Source organism: Colius striatus, chromosome Z, assembly GCF_028858725.1.
Source record: "Colius striatus isolate bColStr4 chromosome Z, bColStr4.1.hap1, whole genome shotgun sequence".
Lineage (NCBI taxonomy): Eukaryota > Metazoa > Chordata > Aves > Coliiformes > Coliidae > Colius > Colius striatus.
Window position 1 is genome coordinate 67,020,018 of NC_084790.1, and position 9,431 is coordinate 67,029,448.

Here is a 9,431-nt window from a genome sequence, read left to right on the forward strand (position 1 = left end):
GTGCTATTGTTGTTTTATTGTCCTAGAATAACAGTGCAGCTCCGTTAGCATTTTATACTCGTCTGCAGTAACAAAATAATTCCAAGAACAAGGTGGACTATTCAGACTGCAACATGACTTGTAGGACAATGAGAACGCCAAAATTCAGCAGTAATAATAGCAGCATTCACCATGCTCTGTCCTTCACTCTGAACAGATCTGCGCAACTCAGAACTGACTGTGGAGAACAGATACTTGTAAAGCAACAGCAGCCTGTGATGCATGATGGAGCGTGCCCTTTTTGGAAAGGCTTCATTCATTTTGATTTGTAAAACAAGATATCTATATACTCTCTACAGTTTAATAAAGAATTGCTTATTTTTTCTCTTTTTCTTTCCCTCTCATCCTTTCTTGCTGTTTCTTTACTGTTTTCTTTCTTTCCTTTTCTTTCTTTCCTTTTCTCTTTTCCTTCTTATTTTCCTTTCTCCTTTTCACTTTTTTTTTTCTCTCTGTACCCCTCCCCTTTCTGAAGAAATTGTTTTTGTTGTGGTTGATGTAAACTTTCATAAAACACTTTTAAAAGAAATTCAGTAATCCAATAAAATGATTAGGTCACTGGATGACTAAGGTACAATGCTTATGTGTTAGAGCAAGTCTGCATCTGGGTTGTTGCAGCCTGTAACTGAATTTCAAATACTGCTATAAAATGTGAGGGAGGGGAATGAGGAGGGGCTGAGGGACAGGTCGGGGTTTCTAATCAAAGATGACGGTTTCAATAGCACAGGAAGTTGTATTTTCTTGGTGTGAGGGCAGGGATGAACCACTGCTGCTTTGCATCAAGAGGTCCTTTAGAGCCTTAGTTAAAACACCTTTATTTGGGTGGGACGGGGGATGTGCTACATTCATCACAAATGTGAATCAAAAAAAAAGAAAAAAAAAAAAAGAGTCTACATGTTGCAGGGAAAACACTGTGAATTTCACAATAGCAACCAAGTGACTATTTTGCCATCTTTTAAACATACGTCTCAGGAGAAGAAATGGGAAATGATGGGTGTGTTATTTTTCCGTCTATGCATTCTAGACCAGGTCTGTGGGGGTTTTTGTTTGCTTGTAGAAGGTTCTGAGTGATGACTGACTGGTATTTTATAAACACTGAATACTTCATGAAGGATAATAGAAGCTGCTAGTAGTGAGGCCGTTTGATTGGAGTATGTGAGAAAAGACATATCAAATAGAATCTATCTAGAGGCCTATATCTTGCAGCTTGTATATATCTTTCTGCAACTTAAAGAAAAGCAGCTAAGAATGTTTTATATACAAGTAATTTAATTCAACATTAATGTTTAATTGAATCACTAATAGAGAGAGAATCAATTAATTATGAAGTATTTGTCCCAGCCCTGCTCTCCACCTATACTTTATGTATATATATATTTCTAGATATCGCTCACTTTGCCACTTAAGGTAAAGAGAAAGATATCTACATATAAACATAAATCTCTATATTGTCACCGAACTGTGACCTGGTATGTAGAGCTACCTTATTCCTTTCTTTTCTCTTTTTTTTTCTTTTTTTTTTTTTTTTTTAATGTGATGTCTCCGTGGAAATATTTAGTGATTCTTGTTTTGCAGTTTGTTATAACAAGTCATTGCTTTAAAACTTTCATTGCATCTTGGCTGATTTCAAAGTGATGCCTAGGTATCAGTGTTAAAAGTTTTGTTTGTGAATCATGTGACCAGCTTCTCTCAACATGACATGGAAAGTCTCTTGTATTACAGTGTATTTAATAAAAATGATGTCTTACAATAAACAATGTCATCAAAAAAAAAGGAAGACAAAATGATTACTTTAAAAAACCCAAACATTTCATGAAGACTTGTGTGCTGTTTCCTTTCATATGTATGCATTTGTTTGCCTCCATTCTTTTGGAAAGAATGAAATTAAGTAAGTCTGGTATGCTTACAAACATAACATACTTGCACTCTCAAACTTAAATTAAAAACAAGCCACTGAACTTGTAGTTGATGGAAGAAGACACCCATAGTAATAGGGCAAAGGAATACCTGATCTGAATGTGATGACAGACTTTTTTTGTTCTTTGTTTTCCAAAGGAAGATCCTTTTGGAATGCTTGTTCATTTTGGGAGCTGGCTTAGGAAATACCTATTTATCATCGAGCAGAAACAGGCCTTCAGATATTTTCTGGCTTTTTACTAAAACTATCCCTCAAACCATAGCCCCGTTAAAAATGTACTTTGTTCTTTTTAACTCATGTCAGTCTAGAATGAATGTGTTATGAACAAATGTAGCATTAAATCCAAGTCTTTGAGGAACATAATTGAAATTCAGAACACAAAGTGCTTAGGCATCCAAAGCAAGGTTCAGCAATTGATCTAAACCAAGCCCTACAAGGTTAGAGTAAAAGAGTATGAGAGCCACTTTATGACTGTGTTGACTTCCCTCTGCCAAGAGACCTCTCTCTTGGTCTGAGATGGCTGAGATGAGCTGACTATAAGCATTCAAAAGGTCAAAGGAAAATTATCCACTGAGAAGTAGCCTCAGGCTAAAGTTTGTCCAGAACTGTGAATATATCCTTGAACCACACTAAAACAGATTTGTTGGCAGTTCATCCAGTGGCTTAGAACTATCTTTCTTCCTTTCATGGCAAAATCTGGATGCCTTCCAGACTCTGTGGGTTGTGTTGCCATCCCAAAATGAAACACCTTTCTGCAGACAGCTGGTTGGAATGAACTCTGTTTGGCAGCAGCAAGAGCTGCAGAAACTCGTAGCACTGAGCCTATGTAAGCATTGCCCTGCAGTCTCAGCAATATGAGCATGACAACCCAGCACACCATCCTCATCACTATCATTCACAGGGATTTTTTAAGGCCAGCAGCAGAAGGGACTGGGCATTGCTATTCCTCATGGCAGCTCTGCATCAGATGTGAGGACAGCTGAGCCAGCAGGGCCCATGGAGCCTCAGCAGTATACTTTGTATTTTTGCAGCATTGCAACATGGCAGGTGTGTTGCTCCTCTGCTGGGCAGTGCAGCTCCCTAAAGACTTCAGCCAGTGCTGCTTCTCCCCAACAGCCTTCCCACCTGCCCACAGCGTTCCATTGCTTCTTCCCAGCTCAACCCAGCCTTCCCAGATGGGCCCTTAGGCTACAGGAAATGCTCACGCAACAATACCCTTGTTCATCTCTGATTGAGGGAGAAGAGTTTTGTGTCCTGTTTCTCCTACCTGGGTGCATGTGACCTCTCAGCATGCACCGTGTTGCAGGGCACAGGCTCAAAAGCAATGTCGGGTGCCAATTTTATTGCTTGGTGTTCACGGCAACTTTAAGGCAAAGCTTCTCAGGCTGCACAAAGGGCTTACCAGAGACCCTTTCATGAGGCTGAGGAGCTTCCTGATGCTCCAAAGCATGTCAGAATTGGTAGCATGTTTAAAGTCACTGTTTCCTGCTGCGAGATGGATGGTCAGTTGAGTATCCTCCTGTTTGATGCTCAGAGACAGTTTTACACAACCTCACGAAGGCAAAGACCCACTGGGTCATCCCGTGCCTGTCTTCTGTGTAAAATCCATACAGACTCATGAAATACATAGCAGGTGAGGAGGTGATATGCAACACAAGTCCTTCTAAGGCTCAAAAAACTTTCACAATTTATTTCATGATCGTAGAATTGTTTTGGTTTTAAAAGATCTGTAAGAGCATCCACTAAGAGTCTAACCACTGACCTAATATTGCCAAGCCCACTACTAAACTGTGTTCCTCAGCACCTCATCTACATGTCTTTTAAATATCTCCAGGGCTGGGGACTCCACCACCTCCCTGGGCAGCATGGGCCAGTGTTTAACAACCTTCTCAGTGAAGAAATTCTAATTTCCTAATTTCCTCTGATGCAACTTGAGGCTATTTCCTCTTGTCTTGTCACATTCAGCTTCATATCATCTTTGAGCTCTCTGAGGGTACACTTAATCCCTTCATCCAGGTCATTGATAAAGATATTAAACAGACTCCAGCACTGAGCCCTGGGGAACACCACTGTTGACCTGCCACCAACTGGATTTGAATCCACTCACTACAAATCTCTCGGCCCAGCCATCCAGACAGTTTTCGACCCATCTCAGGGTAGATCCATCCAAGCCCTGGGCAGACAGTTTCTCCAGGAGGATACTGTGGGAAACAATGTCAAAGTCTTTTACTAAAGTACAGGTAGGCAAAATCCACAGTCTCCCTCATCCACTAAGCAGGTCACCTTGTGGCAGAAGGAGATCAAGTTAGACAAGCAAGACCTGCCTTTCATAAAGCCGTATTGAGTGGGCATGGTCATCTAGTTAAATTCAAATTCTTAGAAGCATAGAATGGTAGGGGTTGGAAGGGACATTTAGAGATCTCCTAGTCCAATCCTTCTGCCAAAACAAGTCCACCTAGATCAAGTCACACAGGAACACAACTAGGCGGATTTTGAAAACCTCCAGAGAAGGATACTACACACCCTCCCCGGGTAGCCTGTGCCAAGGCTCCCTCACCCTCACAGCAATGTAGTTTTTCCTTATGTTTAAGTGGAACTTTTATGTTCTAGTTTCATCCCATTACCCCTTCTCCTGTCACTAGATACAGTAGAAAAAAGGGATGTCCCAACCTCCTGACATCCATCATTTAGATATTTTAAAATATTAATGAGATCCCCCCTCAGTCTCCTCTTTGGTAGACTAAACAGCCCCAGTTCCTGCAGTCCTTCCTCATAGGAGAGATGCTCAGTCCCCTGATCATCTTGGTGGCCCTGTGCTGGACTCTCTTCAGAAGTTCCCTGTCCCTCTTGAGCTGAGGAGCCCAAAACTGGTCACAGGACTCCAAATGAGGCGTCACCAGGGCAGAGGAGAGGGGGAGAAGAACCTCGCTCAACCAGCTGCCCACACTCTTCTTGATGCATCCCAGGATGCCATTGACCTTCTTGGTCATGAGGGCACATTACTGGCTCATGGGTAGTTTATTATCAATCAGGAATCCCAAGTCTTTCTCTGCAGAGCTGCTCTCCAGCAGGGCAGTCCCCAGCCTGTCCTGGTGCTTGGGGCTGTTCCTCCTCAGGGTCAGGACTCTGCATTTGTCCTTGTTGAACCTCATGAGGTTCCTCTGCCCAACTCTCAAGCCAGTCGAGATCCCACTGAATGGCAGCACAGCCTTCTGGGGAATCAGCCAGTCCTCCCAGTCTGGTGTCATCAGACAACTTGCTGAGGGTACACTGTCCCCTCATCCAGATCATTGATGAAGATGTTGAACAAGACTGGCGCCAGAACCCATCCATGTGGAACTTCACTGGCCACAGGGCTCCAACTTGATTTTGTGTCATTGATCACCACCCTCTGGGCTCTGTCATTCAGCCAGCTCTTGATCCACCTCACTGTCCACTCATCCAAGCCACACTGCCTGAGCTTTCTGATGAGAATGTAATAGGAGACAGTGTCAAAAGCCTTGCTGAAGTCAAGGTAGATGATATCCACCGCTCTCCTCTCATCTAGCCAGACGATTATGCCCTCGTAGAAGGCTATCAGGTTGGTCAAACAGGATTTCCTCTTGGTGAATCTGCATTGACTGTCCCTGATAACCATCTTATCCTTCATATATTTAGTAACTAATCTGGTTGTCATGTACACGCCACATGGTGATATGGATCAGGATGATCTGCTCCATAACCTATCCTGGCACTGAGGTCAGGCTGACAGGGCTGTAGTTCTCAAGATCCTCTTTCTGATGTTTCTTGTGGATGGGTGTCACATTTGCCAAGGTACAGTCTACCGGGACCTCCCCAGTTATCCAGGACTGCTGATAGGTTGGCGAGAGTGGCCTGGTGATTATGTCCCCCAGCTTACTTGGTGCTCTTGGGTGAATCTCATCTGACCCCATAAACTTGAGGGTGTCTAAGTAGAGCAGCAGATGAAGAAGTCTTAGTGCTAAATGCTTGATGTAACTGGAAAATCAATCATCTTGATCACTATATTTTTAAAAGTGATTCACACTGCCTATGGATTACTTCCATTAGTACTTTTCAATATCTATATTTTCTTTTCAATGGCTATAATTTATTTTTAAGTCAGTGATAAAGTTTGTCACCAAGGAGAATGATGGTCATAGTAAGGACAAAAAACCCCTTGGATGTCATTAGGACGGTGTCAGGCAGACTATACTAAACCAGCTCACAAGTTAGCTTGCCAAAGGAGATGATCAGTATTTATCACAAACTGTAGGTTCTGACAGGCAAGACTTCATGCAAGAATGGAAAATATTTAATTAATATTTAATTCTTCACCTGAAGAATTGGCAAACATATTGGCGTGCTAAAAGCCAAGTGCTTCAACTTCTTGAGGACAGTTTGAATTGCACAGTGCGCACAGGGTTGCTTCACCAACTCCTTCCTTTTGAGAGTTAAAGATTTTAGGGTTTGTGTCTACTTTTAGCAGTGATGCAATCAAGAATATTAATTAAAAAGACCATAAGCAGAACAAGAGAGGTGTGGAAAAACAGGTGCTTTACTTTGTTGAGCTGGTAGTCATATCTACTGTCACAAATTAGCACGATTTGAGCTAAAAATCATCCTGGGCTGGGGTTTAATAAGGATGCTCAAAAGAGAGCTTGTGTGCTCTTTCTGTCTGGGTTCTGTGTTAAACAATATGAGAAAAGATCAGAGAATAAGTGAGCAAACATTTGTTTAAAATGTGATGTAAATATCAGACTTGTACTTTTGCAGTCTCAGTGTCTGACCTTAAAGGCAAATAAAACAGACACTTGACAAATTACTTACACGTATTTTGAGCACTTCCAGTACAGAAGATATTTCTAGGCCTATCAGTTCTTTGACACAATGACTGCTAGTCTCATGGAAGATCTAGGTCTGCCATCCTGAGTTTTGCTTTCTTTTTTTTTTTTTTTTTCCTGAAACATTTAATTTAAATACTTTAAAAAAAGATATTTTGGCTTGTGTGTCACAGCATGAGCAGAGCTGTCTCCAGGGCTAATTGCTTTTAGTTTGCCAGCTAGCCCAGCTAGAAACCGTACATTGCCTGTTCTGGCAGGGGGGTTGGACTAGATGATCTCTCGAGGTCCCTTCCAACCCTTAAATTCTATGGTCCTGTAATTCACAATCTGCAACTAATTTACAACTGGTTTGTGATAGCTGATCAAAGGGGAAAAAATATCTCCTCTCTAGAGTACCTTTCTGTATGCCCTTCTAGCCAGTGCTACCAGCCCTCATCCTGAGTGACATTTAAATTGAAACTTTTATTCCGAGCACAATACCAGGGCAAAGCCTTCAAATTTGGCAGAGGTGATCAATTCACCCTTGAAGCAGACAGTTCCTTGCCAGTGGGTTTTCACACCTGTAAGTGTCCTTTAATTTCTGTGCCCTGATACTGCAGAGACAGCAGATGCTCTCAGTATGTGTGAGTGTAGGGGAACAGTATTTATTATCCATGCAACAGAAGAAGAAAAAACATGTTAAGTGGGAGCCAGCTGGGTCTGCAAAGCTAAGAGAAGATGAACTTACGGTCTCCAGCTCCTAAGCGTGCCAAGAGGCTTGTGGTATCTACCAAGGAGTACTAGACCACTGGAGTTTTCCAGAGCTGACAATGGAAAAGAAGAAGGAGGGAACACACTTTCATCGAGGTAGGTAAAGGACTTGAGTGTGCAATGGTCTTGGTCTTAGGTGAGTGGGAAAATGTGTTAACCACTGGGAAGGATTTGCCTGTCATCCTGTTTGTCACACACCTCCTGCACACAGCTACCCACAATCCCATCTTCACGTGCTGCTATGGCATCAGAGCACCCAGCCAGCAAGTAGGATGGCTGCGAGAGCTGCAGAGCTGCCTGTTTTGGCACAGGCTGATGCATCTCCTCAGGAGTACATCCTCCTTTCTGGAAGGACCTGATGTCTGGGGGATGCCACTAATTGCAATTTGGGCAGCCCTGTGTGTTGTTTGCTGGATAGAAAGCTGATGACTGGGCTTGGCCCTGTATCTTGGGTTTAGCATTGTTTGGGTGCCTTGTGCAGCTGCTTGCTTTGCCTTCAGCCAGGGGTCTGGTAGCAGAAAACTGTCTAGGTCCTAGCCCTGCACCAGAAAGAGACCAACTCTTTAGCCACAGTCCCTCACCTTCTCTCCATGTGATACTGTCTAGCTTCTCACTGTCATAGCAGCTGATAAATCACTCAGTGGTAGCTTTAAGATCTTGAGATTGCAACACCAAAATACCTGTCCTGGTTTTACCACATTGATTAAATCTACTCACAAAGAGAGAACTGGTATACCTTGTCCCAGAGACTAAACAGTCTTTGGAGGCACATGCTGTGTCACATCACCTTGCAGGCATTTGTGTCATCCAGGTGATGCCCTGGATATCAGCAGTAGTGTTTACACCTGTGGGCCTCACTGCTGCCAGTTCTGGGTGCACTCTCCTCAGCCATACATTTTCCCACCACTCTTGCCAAGGTCGCAAGAGGTTTTACTGAGAGGGTTGTTAAGCACTGGCATAAGCTGCCCAGGGAGGTGGTGGAGTCCTCATCCCTGGAGATATTCAAAAGATGCATAGATGAGGTGCTGAGGGACATGGTTTACTTTAGTGACAGGCTTGGCAATGTGAGGTTAATGGTTGGATTCAATGATCTTAAAGGTATTCTCCAACTGTAGTGATTCCATGATTCTATGATTCTGTGGTTTTGGAAGCCAGCAAAAAGGCACGTGGCCATCACAGCACTGCACAGGGTGGGCAGGGGGGCAGTCCTGCAGTCCTCAGGGCAAGCCACTGGCACATTTTGCTTATACTGCAGATGATTGCTGTTTCTATAACTGGCTTTTTATTCATTGGGCAATTTTTTTGTTAGCACTAAAGTTAGTCTATTGAGAGCACTGCTGACATCCCCAGCTCCAATAATTAACATTTCAAGAAAACTCAGAGTCAGGAATGGCAAATCTTTAGGAGATAAAATGAGATGAACATATGGATTTCATACTCCCTGCGCCCTTCTCACCCCTGGTCCCCAAGCATGGGGGTTTTCGCACAGTCTGTTTGTCTTCCAGTTCCTCCTCCTCCTCTCATTATGCAAGAAAGAAAGTCTCTCCAAGCAATCCATTGTAAACTTGGGTCATCTCTTTCTGCTTAAGTTTGAGGGCTGTTTTGCAATTTGAGGAATTAAATTGACAAAGGTCATTAGCACCAGTCATTTTTAACAGCTCAGAATCTAAAGAGGCTTTGATGAGGGAAAGCAGATGGAGATTATAGATGGTGCCTCCGCTGCCACTGAGGGCACTAAATAAATATGCACCTTGCTTTGTTAAAACACCACCTATTGACAGTAAACATTGCTGGAGTGTTTTTTACCAGTGGGAGACTAATCACTCCAGCAAGAGCTCTGCACTCTACAAGCTGTTCAAGTGCTCCTCTGGCTTGCCATATGTTGT